Source organism: Balaenoptera borealis (assembly GCF_965194805.1).
Source record: "Balaenoptera borealis genome assembly, chromosome: 16".
Taxonomy (NCBI): Eukaryota; Metazoa; Chordata; class Mammalia; order Artiodactyla; family Balaenopteridae; genus Balaenoptera; species Balaenoptera borealis.
Genome location: NC_138872.1, coordinates 32,152,217 through 32,170,131, shown reverse-complemented (window position 1 = coordinate 32,170,131; position 17,915 = coordinate 32,152,217).

Here is a 17,915-nt window from a genome sequence, read left to right as displayed (position 1 = left end):
TCATCATTAGTGTATAGGAATGCAACAGATTTCTGTGCATTGATTTTGTATCCTCAACTTTACCAGATTCATTGATTAGCTCTAGTAGTTTTCTGGTGGCATCTTTAGGATTCTCTATGTATAGTAATTATCACATCATCTGCAAAGGGTGACAGTTTTACTTCTTCGTTTCCAATTTGTATTCCTTTTATTTCTTTTTCTTCTCTCATTGCCGTGGCTAAGACTTCCAACACTATGTTGAATAATAGTGGTGAGAGTGGACATCCTTGTCCTGTTCCTGATCTTAGAGGAAATGCTTTCCGTTTTTCACCATTGAGAATGATGTTTGCTGTGGGTTTGTCATATATGGCCTTTATTATGTTGAGGTAGGTTCCTTCTATGCCCACTTTCTGGAGAGTTTTTATCATAAATGGGTGTTGAGTTTTATCAAAAGATTTTTCTGCCTCTATTGAGATGATCATATGGTTTTTATTCCTCAATTTGTTAATATGGTGTGTCACATTGATTGATTTCCATATATTGAAGATTCCTTGCATCCCTGGGGTAAATCCCACTTGATCATGTTGTATGATCCTTTTAATGTGTTGTTGGATTCTGTTTGCTAGTATTTTGTTGAGGACTTTTGCATCTATATTCATCAGTGATATTTGTCTGTAATTTTTTTTTTTTGTAGTCTCTTTGTCTGTTTTTGGTATCAGGGTGATGGTTGCCTCATAAAATGGGTTTGGGAGTGCTCCTTCCTCTGCAATTTTTTGGAAGAGTTTGAGAAGGATGGGTATTAGCTCTTCTCTAAATGTTTGATAGAATCCAGCTGTGAAGTCATCTGGTCCTGGACTTTTGTTTCTTGGAAGATTTTAATTCACAGTTTCAATTTCATTACTTGTGATTGGCCTGTTCATATTTTCTGTTTCTTCCCGGTTCAGTCTTGGAAGGTTATACCTTTCTAAGAATTTGTCCATTTCTTCCAGGTTGTCCATTTTTTTGGCATAGAGTTGTTTGTAGTAGTCTCTTAGGACGCTTTGTATTTCTGTGGTGTCTGTTGTAACTTCTCCTTTTTCATTTCTAATTTTATTGATTTGAGTCCTCTCCCTCTTTTTCTTCATGAGTCTGGCTAATGGCTTATCAATTTTGTTTATCTTCTCAAAGAACCAGCTTTTAGTTTTATTGATCTTTGCTATTGTTTTCTTTGTTTCTATTTCATTTGTTTCTGCTCTGATCTTTATGGTTTCTTTCCTTCTGCTAACTTTGGGTTTTGTTTGTTCTCCTTTCTCTAGTTCCTTTAGGTGTAAGGTTAGATTGTTTATTTGAGATTTTTCTTGTCTCTTGAGGTAGGCTTGTATAGCTATAAACTTCCCTCTTAGAACTGCTTTTGCTGCCTCCCATAGGTTTTGGATCATCGTGTTTTCATTGTCATTTGTCCCTAGGTATTTTTTGATTTCCTCTTTGATTTCTTCAGTGATCTCTTGGTTATTTAGTAACGTATTGTTTAGCCTCCATGTGTTTGTGTTTTTTACGTTTTTTCCCTGTAATTCATTTCTAATCTCATAGTGTTGTGGTCAGAAAAGATGCTTGATATGATTTCAATTTTCTTAAATTTACTGAGGCTTGATTTGTGACCCAAGATGTGATCTATCCTGGAGAATTTTCTGTGCACACTTGAGAAGAAATTGTAATCTGCTGTTTTTGTATGGAATGTCCTATAAATATCAATTAAATCTATCTGGTCTAATGTGTCATTTAAAGCTTGTGTTTCCTTATTAATTTTCTGTTTGGATGATCTGTCCATTGGTGGAAGTGAGGTGTTAAAGTCCCCCACTATTAGTGTGTTACTGTCGATTTCCTCTTTTATAGCTGTTAGCAGTTGCCTTATGTATTGAGGTACTCCTATGTTGGGTGCATATATATTTATAATTGTTATATCTTCTTCTTGGATTGATCCCTTGATCATTATGTACTGTCCTTCTTTGTCTCTTGTAACATTCTTTATTTCAAAGTCTATTTTCTCTGAGTAGACTTTGAGTATTGCTACTCAAAGCAATGATTATTGCTACTCCAGCTTTCTTTTGATTTTCATTTGCATGGAATATCTTTTTTCCATCCACTCACTTTTAGTCTGAATGTGTCCCTAGGTCTGAAGTGGGTCTCTTGTAGACAGCATATATATGGGTCTTGTTTTTGTATCCATTCAGCAAACCTATGTCTTTTGGTTGGAGCATTTAATCCATTCATGTTTAAAGTAATTATCGATATGTATGTTCCTATTACCATTTTCTTAATTGTTTTTGGTTTGTTTTTGTAGGTCCTTTTCTTCTCTTGTTTTTCCCACTTAGAGAAGTTCCTTTAGCATTTGTTGTAGAGCTGGTTTGGTGGTGCTGAATTCTCTTAGCTTTTGCTTGTCTGTAAAGCTTTTGATTTATCCATTGAATCTGAATGAAATCCTTGCTGGGTAAAGTAATCTTGGTTGTAGGTTCTTCCCTTTCATCACTTGAAGTATATCATGCCACTCCCTTCTGGCTTGTAGAGTTTCTGCTGAGAAATCAGCTGTTAACCTTAATGGAGTTCCCTTGTATGTTATTTGTCATTTTTCCCTTGCTGCTTTCAATAATTTTTCTTGGTCTTTATTTTTTGCCAATTTGATTACTGTGTGTCTCGGCATGTTTCTCCTTGGGTTTATCCTGTGTGGGACTCTGCACTTCCTGGATTTGGGTGGCTATTTCCTTTCCATGTTAGGGAAGTTTTCGACTATAATCTCTTCAAATATTTTCTCAGGTCCTTTCTCTCTCTTTTTGCCTTCTGGGATCCCTATAATGCAAATGTTGTTGCGTTTAATGTTGTCCCAGAGGTCTCTTAGGCTGTCTTCATTTCTTTTCATTCTTTTTTCTTTATTCTGTTCCGTGTCAGTGAATTCCACCATTCTGTCTTCCAGGTCACTTATCCTTTCTTCTGCCTCAGTTTTTCTGCTATTGATTCCTTCTAGTGTATTTTTCATTTCAGTTATTGTGTTGTTCATCTCTGTTTGTTTGTTCTTTAATTCTTCTAGATCTTTGTTAAACATTTCTTGCATCTTCTCGATCTTTGCCTCCATTCTTTTTCTGAGGTCCTGGATCATCTTCACTATCATTATTCTGAATTCTTTTTCTGGAAGGTTTCTTATCTCTACTTCATTTAGTTGTTTTCTGGGGTTTTATCTTGTTCCTTCATGTGGTACATAGCCCTCTGCTTTTTCATCTTGTCTATCTTTGTATGAATGTGGTTTTTGTTTCACAGGGTGCAGGCTTGTAGTTCTTCTTGCTTCTGCTGTCTGCCCTCTGGTGGATGAGGCTCTCTAAGAGGCTTTTGCAAGTTTCCTGATGGGAGGGACTGGTGGTGGGTAGAGCTGGCTGGTGCTTTGGTGGGCAGAGCTCAGTAAAACTTTAATCCACTTGTGTGCTGATAGGTGGGGCTGGGTTCCCCCCCTGTTCGTTGTTTGGCCTGAGGCAACCCAACTCTGGAGCCTACCTGGGCTCTTTGGTGAGGCTAATGGCGGACTCTGGGAGGGCTCACACCAAGGAATAGTTCCCAGAACTTCTGCTGCCAGTGTCTTTGTCCTCACGGTGAGACACAGCCACCCCTGCCTCTGCAGAAGGCCCTCCAACACTAGCAGGTAGGTCTGGTTCAGTGTCCTATGGGGTCACTGCTCCTTCCCCTGGGTCCTGATGCCCACACTACTTTGTGTGTGCCCTCCAAGAGTGGAGTCTCTGTTTCCCCCAGGCCTGTCAAAGTCCTGCAATCAAATCCCGGTAACCTTCAAAGTCTGATTCTCTAGGAATTCCTCCTTCCGTTGCCAGATGCCCAGATTGGAAGCCTGAAGTGGAGCTTAGAACCTTCACTCCAGTGGGTGGACTTCTGTGGTATGTGTTCTCCAGTTTGTGAGTCACCCAACCAGCAGTTATTGGATTTGATTTTATTGTGATTGCACCCCTTTTACCATCTCATTGTGGCTTCTCCTTTGTCTTTGGATGTGGGGTATCTTTTTTGGTGAGTTCCAGTGTCTTCCTGTTGATGATTGTTCAGCAGTTAGTTGTGATTCTGGTGTTCTTGCAAGAGGGAGTGAGAGCACATCCTTCTACTCTGCCATCTTGAACCAATTTCCCTGAGTGTCCATTTCTAAAAAGCTTTCAGGTGATGCTGATGCCCCTGGTCCATGGATCATAATTTGAACAGTAATGATATAGGCCACCAGGGACTGCCTGCAGGACAACACACCCAGCCCTTCTGGATTTCTTCAATGTACCTTAATCTTAACTGATTGACTATAATCATCTGTGAGAAGTGACAGCCACCAGGACTTAATCTGAGAGCCCACCTGGATTTGTAAAAGTCCACTTTGTATTAGAAGGGACAGGCTTATTTGTGAGAATTACATAACTTTCCAATCTTGTCTACTTAAAACTGAGGGCCAGATTTCATCTTGGGTTCCCTGATTAGATTTGCATCAGTAGTAATTCTCCTGAGTATTTGCCTCCTCTCTTCCTTTGAGGAAACACATGCTTGACACTTCTAATGTTTTGGGGCAGAGCACTGTTAACCACTTGCTTTGGAGGATCTTTCAGCTAAGAACAGCTTGTTAGTGGTGATGGGGTGGGGATGACAGTGAGGATTAACTCATTAATTATGCAGAGCGATGCAGGCTACATAATGACTGGCAAGGCATTGGATAAAAGAATGACACAAGATATCTTTCAGTGACAAGCTTTGGATTAGACACTCCATTTCTAGAGGCAAGATTGACTCAGGAAGCCCAGAGTGCCAAGAAATATTGGCCTGAGATAGGAGTAGTGGCTATTCCACTTCCCTACCACCTCTCAGATCCACTGGTCCCAACTTTGTCCTGAGAGGGCATGGAACTTCCTCTGCTCTCCTCATGCAAGTCTAACCTTGTTAAAGCAGCTTTGCTCCAGGAGGATTTGTAATTTAATCTGTTACAGTGTCACCATGGCAAAATATTTATGTCTCTTAAATGCCATTAGCCCAGGGGGCCAGGATTTGAAACACTGCTTTACCCAGTGCCCTAGCTAGTGATTAACAAAAGATTGTGTTACGGGACACACAGGGCATACTGGCTGGTTCCAGGGCAAAGAAGGCTTATGTGATCTCGGGTGGCCTCAGCCTACAGTGGCTTGAAGCAGGGTTTCAGTTCCCGGCCAGTGATTGAGTTCGGTTTGGGATGGTGAGAGCAACGAATCCTAGCCACTAGACCAGTGGTCAGTGACAAGGCCCTGGCCCTACGGCTTTGCAGAAAAGAATTTCCCCCAAAGACGGAAAGTAGTGAAACAAGTAAAGTATTTATTAAAAGAAAAAAAGAGTACATGTGGATAGACACACAGGTGGATTCAGAGAGAGAGTCGCGCCCTCATAGCAGTTTGAATCACTTTTATGGGGCATTTCTTCCATGTTTCCTTTGACCAATCATTTTGATTTGCCTGGTTCAGAGTCCATATTTGTTGTATCTCAGGATTTTCCCATGTGTGAGCATGCATCTCTTAGCCAAGATGGATTCTACCAAAGAGGCCTATGGGTAAGTGAGCATTAGTTGGCATCACTCCCCTTTTGACCTCCAAGAGCTTTTCTGCGCATGTGTAGTCGGGGAGGTCTCCTGACTTCAAGAATGAGGAATATGTGGTCTCTTATCTTCTATCTGGGCAGGGCCCTGCCTCCTCTTTCAATTGTTCTGTTATTCCCATCTCGTCTCAGAGTGTCGTCCACAAGAAACGAACTCAACCGTTTGGCCTGGGGGCCCATCTGTCTCCTGCCTCATATGAACCTAATGTCCATTTCTCTTCCTTTAGGAGGGGCTGAGATTCCATTAAAGAATTGGGGACCACCAGATCCCTTCTGGCCTCACTGAACACATTATTACCTCCCAGGGGCACTAAAAGAGAAACCCAAAGGGATTGGAGAGTGTGCATTTGCATCTCCTGCAGAGCAGTAAGGGAGGGGTGTGTGTGATGTCAGGGTGGGGTGAAAGGACAGGGGATGAATGGTGAATATAAGGGAGAAGTGGGGGAAGAAGCAGGGCTCTCCTCTTCTCCCCTTCTCTCCTCTCTCCACTCAGTCATTCATTCAATAATTTTGTGGAGGGACCAAAGATGCAGAGAGTTGATTTATCCACCTCAATTCTTGGGGCATGCACTAGTTCATAAAAGGTCTCTCTTTCCTTTCATTTCACTTCTCTTAATTTCATTTTTCCTTCTCATCCCTGACTCCACATATTTTCCTCCACATTATAGGTGTTTTAGATTGGGTTTTCTAGAAGCAGAGCTTGAGACCGAGATTCTTGTTCAGTGGTTTATTAATGAGGAGCTCTCAAGAAATACTGGTTAGGTGAGCAGCATAGAGAAGCTGCTAAGGAAAGACCAGGTGATGTCTAGCTTCAGCCTGATCCCATGGGGAGCTATCGAGCATGAATGGCGTCACAAAGTGTTGGTTTTCCCTTCCTTATTCTGCTCACCTTACCTTGAGGCAAGGGAGCAAGCCTGTAATATGTGGGGTTGAAGGTTGCCATGAGGCAGCTCTCCTCAGCTGAGGGCAGTTCTCCAAAGAAATGGGGCAGCTGTGTGACATTGGCAGTCAACACAGCAGTGGGGGAATGGGCACTCCATGTCCTTGTGGTGTGTGTCTATTTATTATTGTAAAATACTTAGTGTTCATTCAAGAACCATTTATTGAACCCCTATTCTGTGTCTAGTGCTATACTAAGAACTAGGAGTTATAGTTGTGATGAAAACAGACAGGATCACTCCCCTAGGTTAGAGTTAAATGGAGGAAATAGATATTAAACAACTATTTATAGAAATAAATAGCCAGAATCCACACATAATAAGTACTGGGAAGGAGAAGCTCAGGTGTGACAAGAGATCATAAGGACAGGTGTACTCTGGGGAGGACAGAACGGCCTTCTTGAGTATATATGGATATGACTTAGACATAAGTTGGCATTAACCAAGCAGAAAATGGGAAGGCAGGTGCTCCAAAACAGTTGGAAGAGCATGAGGAAAGTTCTAAGGTAGAAAAGAATTCTGTGAGTTCAGGAAATGGCTGGGGCACAGTGAGCAAAGGAAGGGGGAGAAGGGGACACACAGCATAGGATGCTGGGCCTTGTAGGTCATGTTTAGGACTTAGGGTTATCACTGAAGCTCAGTGAAAATCCATCAAAGTTTTCAGCAGGAAAGGGACCTGATCACTATGGCAATTAAGCGGGGCAGGGTGACCAGTTTGGAGAAGGTGAATGGAAGTTGAGGGGCTCATAGAAGTCCAGGGAGAGATGCCCACAGCCTGGACTAGACTAGAGTGGTGGCAGTGGGCATGAGGAGAAGCAGCAGATTTCAGAAGTAGCCATGAGTCTTGCTGATGATTTGGGAGTGGGGAGTGAGGGAAAGGCAAACCTGACAACCAACTCCCATGTGAATTGAGGTGCCATTTTCTGAGGGTGAGATGCAGGGTAGGCAGCTGGGAGAATGTGTTTAGAACTCAGGGGAATGTGCCGAGCTGGAAATTTAAGTCCTGTGGTCATCAGCATGTAAGTGATACTTGGAACCCTGGGAGAGAGTATAGCTAGGGGAGAAAAGAAAAGAGAGACCACAAGCAAGGCCCAGGCAAGGGAGGGAAAACAGCAAAGTTTCAGGAGAAACCAGAGAGATAGGAGTAACAAAATTGTGGCACCAATGAACTTACTGGAGAAGCTTCAGGGAGGAGGGTCAAGTCTGGGGAACTCTGTTGGGTCAAGTCAGACAAGCCTGCAAATGTGGCTACAGGGAGATGCTGTGGAACTGTGAGGTCTGCTGGCAACTTTCTCTGTGGGAGGCTTGGCTGGGAGGTGAGGGAATGAAGTGATGAAGACAACTCATTTAAATAAATTTGGTTATTTGTGGAGAAATAGGGCAGCCTCTGGACTGGGAGTCAAAGAGGAAATTGTTTAAGATGAGGGAAATGTTTGAGTGCTAGGAAGGAGCTGGTCTATGGGAGAGAAATCTAGGGTATAGGAGAGTGAGGGGTTAATTACAAGAGGAAAGTTTGCAGTGGTGGGAGCAGGTAGGAGGCAGTCTACAGTCTCCATTATTTGGCCTTTGTTGGGCCCATTCACATCAGTGTCCCATGCTAGGGGAGTGAGGAGCAGGGAAGAAGAGGTGGGAGCATTTTAAATGGCATCCAGGCCTGAGTCTGGGGTAGCAGACCCCCTCACTCTCACAACCCCCTGGATCCTCAGTCCTGTTCTTTGCTGCTGACCCTGGGCAAAAGGTTATCATCCCCAGCTAGTCCTTAGGACCCTGCTTCCCATCCTTCACCTTCTCACCCTCCCCAAACACAGCTTCCTCATGCTGTCCTCAGGGTGACTTTTCCAAATAGCTACCCCCTAGCTTCTCCATTTCCCCTGTCAAATGATTTCTCATGTCTGCTCTCTATAAAAAGAGACTTTATTTGAAAGGATTATTGAAGGGAAGAGAAGGTACTATTGAAAGGGAAAGGGAGTGGGGCAGAGGGAAAGCACTCTGACCATAAAATCTGTGTGTCTCAATGGTTAGGCAAAGAGAGGTTTATCTTTTATAGGGAGAAGAATAGAAAGCACAGGGGTAGGGACATGGGATAAAGGGGAGTGACATCAGACGGTGTATCACAGGATATTTTACCCTGAGGCCAGGACATTCTCAATAGGGGCTGTATGCTGGTTCAGGCTGAGGGTGGGCCAAAGTTCAGGGACCTGAGGGAAGGAGATGATCTTAAGCAAAGTTTGGTTAACAAGCATTTTGTTCCTATTGATGATTGGGGGCAAGCAGTTCAGCCAATCACTTATGAGGCAAAGAATGGGAATCTGGAGGGTCTGTGTCTGGCCAAGGTGGAGGTAGCATCTGTGAGTCTTATCTAAGTCTTATGGGAAAGGGATGGTTGGGCTGTGTCTGAAAAAAATGTACAACCTAAAAGTTGAGAATTATATCTTATTTGGCAGATTTTCTGAGGACTAAACCCAGAAAACAGCTTCTCAGATCACTCTAAATGACTGCGCCAAAGAGGTAAAGGAAGAGCCAGGATATATAGGAGTTTTGCAACAAAAACCAGGTAGAACTTCAAAAGATTACTGTTAATTAAAGAAAACCAGACATCTTAAGTTAATGAATTTAGTGCTTTTCTATGTATGGAAAGATGCAAGAGTCTGGGTTCATTGAAATCATTCTTTTGATATGCATCTTAGCTATCTAGGGCTAATATCCTGCTTCTCTCCATCCTGAATCCCCTCAAGGTGCAGGGGTGGCTGCAGTGGCTGAGGGATTAGCAGCAGGCAACCTCCTTGTCTCCATCCTGAGTTCCCTTAGAGCTCACTGTCAATAGTGGCTATAGTGGCTGATGGCTTGATGACCATTCTTTGTTTGCTGACATGGCAGGTAACATTTTTCATCCACAGTGCCTCCCCTTGGTCATAAATTCAACAAAGTTTGGGAGGCTTTTTATGACAAATTTTGTCCCACAGTGCTAAGATGGTTCATTCCTAGATCAGGCAAGGATTCTGCTGATATGCCATTCAATGTGCTGATCTTTTTTGGATCAGGCCCTGTTGATAATCTAAAATTCTTTGGCTCTCCTATCTTACTAGTCTATTATGATCCAGGAAATGTTTTGCCTTGTTGCTTCTTCCCATGTCTAGATTTTCACTATTACAATTACCTTATGTGGAGTTTTTTATATATAATCAACAGTCTCAAGACTTTTAGCCATCATTAATTTTGCTAGAGTCCTAGTTACACATTGGGTAATGCAAAAGACAGTCTTATAAACTAGACAGGATAAGTAATAAAGTCATAATGCAGCAGAGAGAGACACAAAGAATAAACAATTTGGAAACAAAGAGAACAAATTAAAACAATAATTAGTATAACTAGTTGTAATCTGGTTGCAGTAAACCATCAAGTCCACAGGGGAGCCAGCTGGAGAAGCCAAATTCTGGAATGATCAGGTAGAGAGAAAAAGATACATGTTTTATCTTTCTTTACAAAGGTATACTTATCAACTTGTGTGGGTCACAGCATAAGAGGAAAGGTTTTTCTGGAAAACAAAGATTAAAAGTCAGTATATTTCAGGACTTCCCTGGTGGTGCGGTGGTTAAGAATCCTCCTGCCATTGCAGGGGACACGGGTGTGAGCCCTGGTCCGGGAAGATCCCACATGCCGTGGAGCAACTAAGCCCGTGTGCACAACTACTGAGCTCGAGTGCCACAACTACTGAAGCCTGCGTGCCTAGAGCCCGTGATCTGCAACAAGAGAAGCCACCACAATGAGAAGCCCGTGCACCGCAACGAAGAGCAGAGCCCGCTCGCCGCAACTAGAGAAAGCCCATGTGCAGCAATGAAGACCCAACGCGGCCAAAAATAAATAAATAAACAAATAAATAATCTTATAAAAAAAAGTATATTTCAGAAAAAGTCATAAAATTATAAATCATACTTATCAGTTCATTCAGTACCATGTAATTAATTCCTGATGATCTGGATGAAATCTTCGGGTTTCCATTAGAGTTTTGTAAATTTTTACCCAGTTTAGTGGTATGATCTAAAAGTTATCAGAACTTATATTTGTAAAAAAAAGTTCTTTTTATGAATTTTCTTTGATATCTTCATTTTATGAGTATCAGAGTAAAACACTGACTGTGTATAAACGACAAAAGACTACATGGTGAAAGATCTGATCACAGTGCAATTGACAAGAAACTTGGATATTTCTCGGACATACATTTTAAGATAATAACTAGAATTGTGACTGATAACATTATCCCAGAGCATATCATATTTTTAAGAATTCCATGTAAATTTTAGAATACCTGTATTAATGACATTTATCCATACAATATAACCAAACGTTCATCTCCAATCATTTGACAATGCTTCTTAGGTAATTTAACATACCAAATAAGCCAAAATAATATTAATTTAATATTCCTCTCTGAGATGTCTCAGGGTTCCTTTGAAACATCTCAGAGTTAGCTAGAGGTCAAAATAACTTGTTAGAATTTGATATTTGAGAAGTTTGTCAAACATATCAAAAAGGTCTCAAAACACTTGATCAGATAGGATCATAGATCACTGTGGAACAATACTTGTTCACTTAACCAAAGTGACAAAAGATTTAAGAAACAAAAAACCAAGTACAGATCACTGAGAGGCAAAGAAACTCACACAATCTGTTATCAAAAGCAGTATTCCAAGAAAACTTTGTTCTCTTAACAGAGAGATAGGAACCAAGTCCAGTCTTGTACCAGCCTACTTTTAATAACAAAGCCCATTTACCTAATTAAATTTAGTCTAATTCCAGCCTGACTATGTACAAAACTTCTTTTACAGGGTTCCCTTTCTGCAAACCTTCCACAACTTTTTGTATCCATATTAGTTTGTCCCTTTTTTTTTTATCCAGAAATAACCAGCTCTAGGAGAGAATTATTCTTTCCCCTTAATAAAATATATTTCCATACCTTCATTGCTGAAAACACACATCCTACTTTCTTTGTATATGGAAATGTTCCCCTTATTATCTTTAGTAGCTTTAATTACATACTACAAATTTTAACCCTTAAAAATCTTAATCTGTAGCAAAACCCAACAAGCAGCAAGTAATTGTAAACTGTTTGTCATACCAGCATTTTCTGATTGGAGTATCCCATAACCTCTAGAAACATATAATTTCTTTCCTCAATGAGGTACAATATACGTGTCTAATAAACCCAAATACCTTTAGTTTCCCTCTTGTAAGGAGACAAAAGTAGGTAAATTTAGACCTATTTAGCAATTAATGTTGCAGTATTTTATCTTATTTGAAATGACCTAGATATTCAGTGAATTCCCATCATTTAGCAAAACTCTTTACCAAAATCTGGAGAAACTAGATTAGACAGATATACCCAAAGCGTAAGTATTCCTAAAGAGTTCAAATTCTTTTCTCATTTACATTTATTTTATTTATGAAAATTCTTATCTCAAATTCTTATTCTTATCTGAAAATTCTTATCTCATTTACATTTATTTTATAACCTATGAAAATATTACCAAACCGAGCTAATTTTGTTGTTGTTATTGACAAACTCTGTTACAGAAATATCATGAACGTATTGACATTCAGGAAACCTAGGTACAATAAAAGTAAAACATGTCTATATTGATTAAACCAGTAAGCTTCAACTAGCTTAAGCTAGCATACCAGATGTTAATTTAATATTGAGTATTTCCTAGATCAGGTGAACCTGAAATTTATTCTGGCCAGTTTCTTTCATATTTAGAAATGTTTAGTTTGTAAGTGCTTACTTTTAAGTCAACTAAATAGAGCTCTTTTATACATTTAATTTTGATAATATTTTCCAGAGGTACAGACATCACATATAATGTACACACAGCCATATAAACAGACAAAACTAGAGATCTCATAGCTTCACTTTAAAAACTTTATTATGGGGAATTCCCTGGTGGTCCAATGGTTAGGACTCTGCTCTTTCACTGCCAGGGGCCGGGGTTCAGTCCCTGGTTGGGGAACTAAGATCCCGCAAGCTATGTGGCATGACTAAAAAATAAATACATATATAAATAAATTTAAAAAATAAAAAAATAAAAACTTAGTTATGAATCAGGTATTACAATATAAACTTACTATTTTATAAATAACAGTAGGAATAAATTAAATTTGCTTGCTCAGATGACTAAGACTTTATTGTTTGTGTAAAAGACTTAAGATTTGTATTTGTCCTTGATAAACCCTTAAGGAGGATATGAATTAGATTTTGGTTGAGGGAGCCTTTCTACCGGTTTGAGTTTAAAAAGCCACCTTTTCCCTTTTTTCCCCTTGGTTTCAGGTTCTACCTGATTGAGGTAATTAGGTTCAATCTCAGGTCACTGTGTGCTGTATTTACACTTCTGATTTGTAGAGATTTGCAAGACAAAGACAGTTGCTTTTAACTCTCCAGAGAACTGGTCTGTCACATAAATGATATTAAAAGATTGATTTGCCCAAATGTATTTTCTTTAATTTGTTTTTCTATATCAGTGAGATTTCCAACTAAACTGAAATTTCAGAGCTCTGTGTTTTAGAACTTTAGGGTGGGTTTAATTTATCATGCCTTCAAAAACTTGTATAAGGCATTCAACCAAGGCTCTCTTTCTGAGTACACAAGTTAGACCCAGAGCAAAATCTCTATTATTATTAGCCCCCAAATATTAGCTCTCGGCTTTACTTTATCTTATATGGGCTCAGGTAACCCTATTGGTTTTCTTTAGTATGTTTAATTAATATTTCCCTAGGGGCAGATTCATATGCCCTCTTTTATTATACCAAGCAGGGGAAGCATTCTCCAGTGAAACATGTCTATCCCACAATATAATTAAGCAAAAGTGATGGAACAATCTTGTCGTGGTCCAAACGCGGGTTGGAAAATAATTTCCAGACATAAGGCAGAATGTAAAGAAGATAGAATTTATTAGAGGGAAGGGTCACTGCCAGAACAGCAGGCTGACTTCCTAGTAGTCTGGGAGAGTTGAGCCTGAACATGTGCTATTGATCAGTTTTTATAGGCGTCGCCCAGGTGGGCTCAGGAATTTCATAACCTTGGCAACATGGTGGGGAGGGTGATTAAGAGTCCAGTAGGGGGTGTAACGCTGAAACTTTTTCAGGCAGGGTCGTCCTTTGTCCTTGAAGCACCATTGTCCTTGGAGCATCACCTATCTTATATAAAGCCCATTTAAATATACCAATTTTTATAAACTTTCATCTCAATTTTATCAACTTTTATACTTTTACCGTTAGTTTCCATTCAGATCAAATCAACAAGTGTTGGTCTTACAAGGAGTCCTAGAAACCTTTCTTTTTATCCTGACCTTTTAATCTATTTTTGTATAAAAGGTTCTGGGGGGGTTGAGCCAAGGTACTCTGGCCCTTTTGTCAATCCTTTAACTTGATTAATTGGCCTAAATATTGCCCCAAGTAATTGTTGATCAGGTATCTCTGTAATTTTCTCCCAGCCTTTTAAATATATATATAACTGGGGTAAATAAAGAAGACTTGTTTGGAGCCCTTTAATGTTGGGGGTCAATGGGGGGGGTCCCTTTGGCCCATCCAATCTTAGGTAGTATTGTATCAAACCTTTGATTTAATCCCATTAACACCTGTTTTATTTATCCCATTTTAAAATAACCATCTAAAGATTTCTTTATCCATTTGAAATAAGTCCCTTTAAAATTTCTACCGTGTTGGGAAAAAGTGTCTAGACTTTCCCTTCAGTTTTTTTTCTCCTTATTTTCCTGTTAATCAACCTAATTAATGTTAATTATTCTATTTTTTTATAGTAATCTTTTATTTATTTATTTATTTATTTTTATATTTATTTTTGGCTGTGTTGGGTCTTCGTTTCTGTGCGAGGGCTTTCTCTAGTTGTGGCAAGCGGGGACCACTCTTCATCGCCGTGCGCGGGCCTCTCACTGTCGCGGCCTCTCTTGTTGCGGAACACAGGCTCCAGACGCGCAGGCTCAGTAGTTGTGGCTCACGGGCCTAGTTGCTCCGCGGCATGTGGGATCTTCCCAGACCAGGGCTCGAACCCCTGTCGCCTGCACTAGCAGGCAGATTCTCAACCACTGCGCCACCAGGGAAGCCCCTATTCTAATGTTTTTATTAGCATCTGTAAGATCCGCTGAGGAGAAGAGGAGAACACAAATAAGGCTTCCCAAACTGGTTTTTCTTGCTTGTTTTAAACTAAGGGAGTTCTTAAGCTAACCATTTTATATATATATAAATTTAATATAATTTGATTAATTTTCCTCATAGGTACCAATAAAATAGCTGTTTATAATGAGCAGTCTATAGAAATTTACCAATTTAGAGTTTTTTCAGTTTAAAGGATCCATCATTTGGCCATTAATGAGATATATCTTAATAGTGACTCAAACCAATGAGACACAAGAGGCTTCCCCACAAAAGAGTGTGAAGGATGCTGCCTAAACTAGATCCAGAAAGTTTACTCCCAAAAATACTTTAAGAAAGTAAAAGCCTTTGTTTTACAGGCTGACACAATGAAGGTTAAGATGGCAAAAAGCCCCTGAGAGTTGGTACAGTCACACAAAAGAATACTCAGAATCCCAGTCTATTCAGTTGGCTACCAAATGTATACCATATGTGTACCTTTCTCATGGAAGAGACCAAATTCTCAAAATACACACATGCGCGTGCACACATACACACAACTCCGAAGATCAGGTAGAACATTTACATGTCAAAGACACAGGAAGAGAAATGCAAGTTCTCCCTAGAAGGGCTTTGTTTCTTTAAAGTCAGAATTCTGAAAAGATGTTTTATCAAGACAGTTTTTTCTAACTTAACTGTGTACACTATAAAATAGCCCCATTTTAGTCATTTTCAGGGCAAAATTTTCTTTAATTCCCAATTAAGCAAGTACTTGTAAGTGTAAGTTTTGTATGTACATAAACCTAGCCGGGGTATTGGAGGCAGGCAATATGTTGTCCCTTTTTCTTTTGTTTTGAAAACCTTGTTCCCCATTCTGAGGTTGGTTTGTTGAAATAAAATCAAAATCACTTGTGAGAATAATGTGATGGACCAATGTGCTGCTTGTGCTTGTGCTTGAGCTTAACTGCTCTACATTATACCCCAGAGTCATTTCAGCTCCTCTTATGTGTCTTGGGTTCTTCCTCTGTTATCTTTTTTATTTTTTAAAGGAATTCCTTTTATTTATTTATTTTATTTATTTTTTTTAAACATCTTTATTGAAGTATAATTGCCTTACAATGGTGTGTTAGCTTCTGCTTTATAACAAAATTAATCAGTTATACATATACAATATGTTCCCATATCTCTTCCCTCTTGCATCTCCCTCCCTCCCACCCTCCCCATCCCACCCCTCTAGGTGGTCACAAAGCACCGAGCTGATCTCCCTGTGCTATGCGGCTGCTTCCCACTAGCTATCTATTTTACATTTGGTAGTGTATATATGTCCATGACACTCTCTCACCCTGTCACATCTCACCCCACCCCCTCCCCATATCCTCAAGTCCATTCTCTAGTAGGTCTGTGTCTTTATTCCCGTCTTGCCACTAGGTTCTTCATGGCCTTTTTTTTTTTTTCCTTAGATTCCATATATATGTGTTAGCATATTGTATTTGTTTTTCTCTTTCTGACTTACTTCACTCTGTATGACAGACTCTAACTCCATCCACCTCATTACAAATACCTCCATTTCATTTCTTTTTATGGCTGAGTAATATTCCATTGTATATATGTGCCACATCTTCTTTATCCATTCATCTGTCGATGGACATTTAGGTTGCTTCCATGTCCTGGCTATTGTAAATAGAGCTGCAATGAACATTTTGGTACATGACTCTTTTTGAACTATGGTTTTCTCAGGGTATATGCCCAGTAGTGGGATTGCTGGATCATATGGTAGTTCTATTTGTAGTTTTTTAAGGAACCTCCATACTGTTCTCCATAGTGGCTGTATCAATTTACATTCCCACCAACAGTGCAAGAGAGTTCCCTTTCCTCCACACCCTCTCCAGCATTTATTGTTTCTAGATTTTTTGATGATGGCCATTCTGACCGGTGTGAGATGATATCTCATTGTAGTTTTGATTTGCATTTCTCTAATGATTAATGATGTTGAGCATTCTTTCATGTGTCTGTAGGCCATCTGTATATCTTCTTTGGAGAAATGTCTATTTAGGTCTTCTGCCCATTTTTGGATTGGGTTGTTCGTTTTTTTGTTATTGAGCTGCATGAGCTGCTTGTAAATCTTGGAGATTAATCCTTTGTCAGTTGCTTCATTTGCAAATATTTTCTCCCATTCTGATGGTTGTCTTTTGGTCTTGTTTATGGTTTCCTTTGCTGTGCAAAAGCTTTTAAGCTTCATTAGGTCCCATTTGTTTATTTGTGTTCTTATTTCCATTTCTCTGGGAGCTGGGTCAAAAAGAATCTTGCTGTGATGTATGTCATAGAGTGTTCTGCCTATGTTTTCCTCTAAGAGTTTGATAGTGTCTGGTCTTACACTTAGGTCTTTAATCCAATTTGAGTTTATTTTTGTGCATGGTGTCAGGGAGTGTTCTAATTTCATACTTTTACATGTATCTGTCCAATTTTCCCAGCACCACTTATTGAAGAGGCTGTCTTTTCTCCACTGTATATGCTTGCCTCCTTTATCAAAGATAAGGTGACCATATGTGCGTGTGTTTATCTCTGGGCTTTCTATCCTGTTCCATTGATCTATATTTCTGTTTTTGTGCCAGTACCAAACTGTCTTGATTACTGTAGCTTTGTAATATAGTCTGAAGTCAGGGAGCCTGATTCCCCCAGCTCCATTTTTCGTTCTCAAGATTGCTTTGGCTATTCGGGGTCTTTTGTGTCTCCATACAAATTGTGAAATTTTTTGTTCTAGTTCTGTGAAAAATGCCAGTGGTAGTTTGATAGGGATTGCATTGAATCTGTAGATTGCTTTGGGTAGTAGAGTCATTTTCACAATGTTGATTCTTCCAATCCAGGAACATGGTATATCTTTCCATCTATTTGTATCATCTTTAATTTCTTTCATCAGTGTCTTATAATTTTCTGCATACAGGTCTTTTGTCTCCTTAGGTAGGTTTATTCCTAGATATTTTATTCTTTTTGTTGCAATGGTAAATGGGAGTGTTTTCTTAATTTCACTTTCAGATTTTTCATCATTAGTGTATAGAAATGCAAGAGATTTCTGTGCATTAATTTTGTATCCTGCTACTTTACCAAATTCATTGATTAGCTCTAGGAGTTTTCTGGTAGCATCTTTAGGATTCTCTATGTATAGTATCATGTCATCTGCAAACAGTGACAGCTTTACTTCTTCTTTTCCGATTTGGATTCCTTTTATTTCTTTGTCTT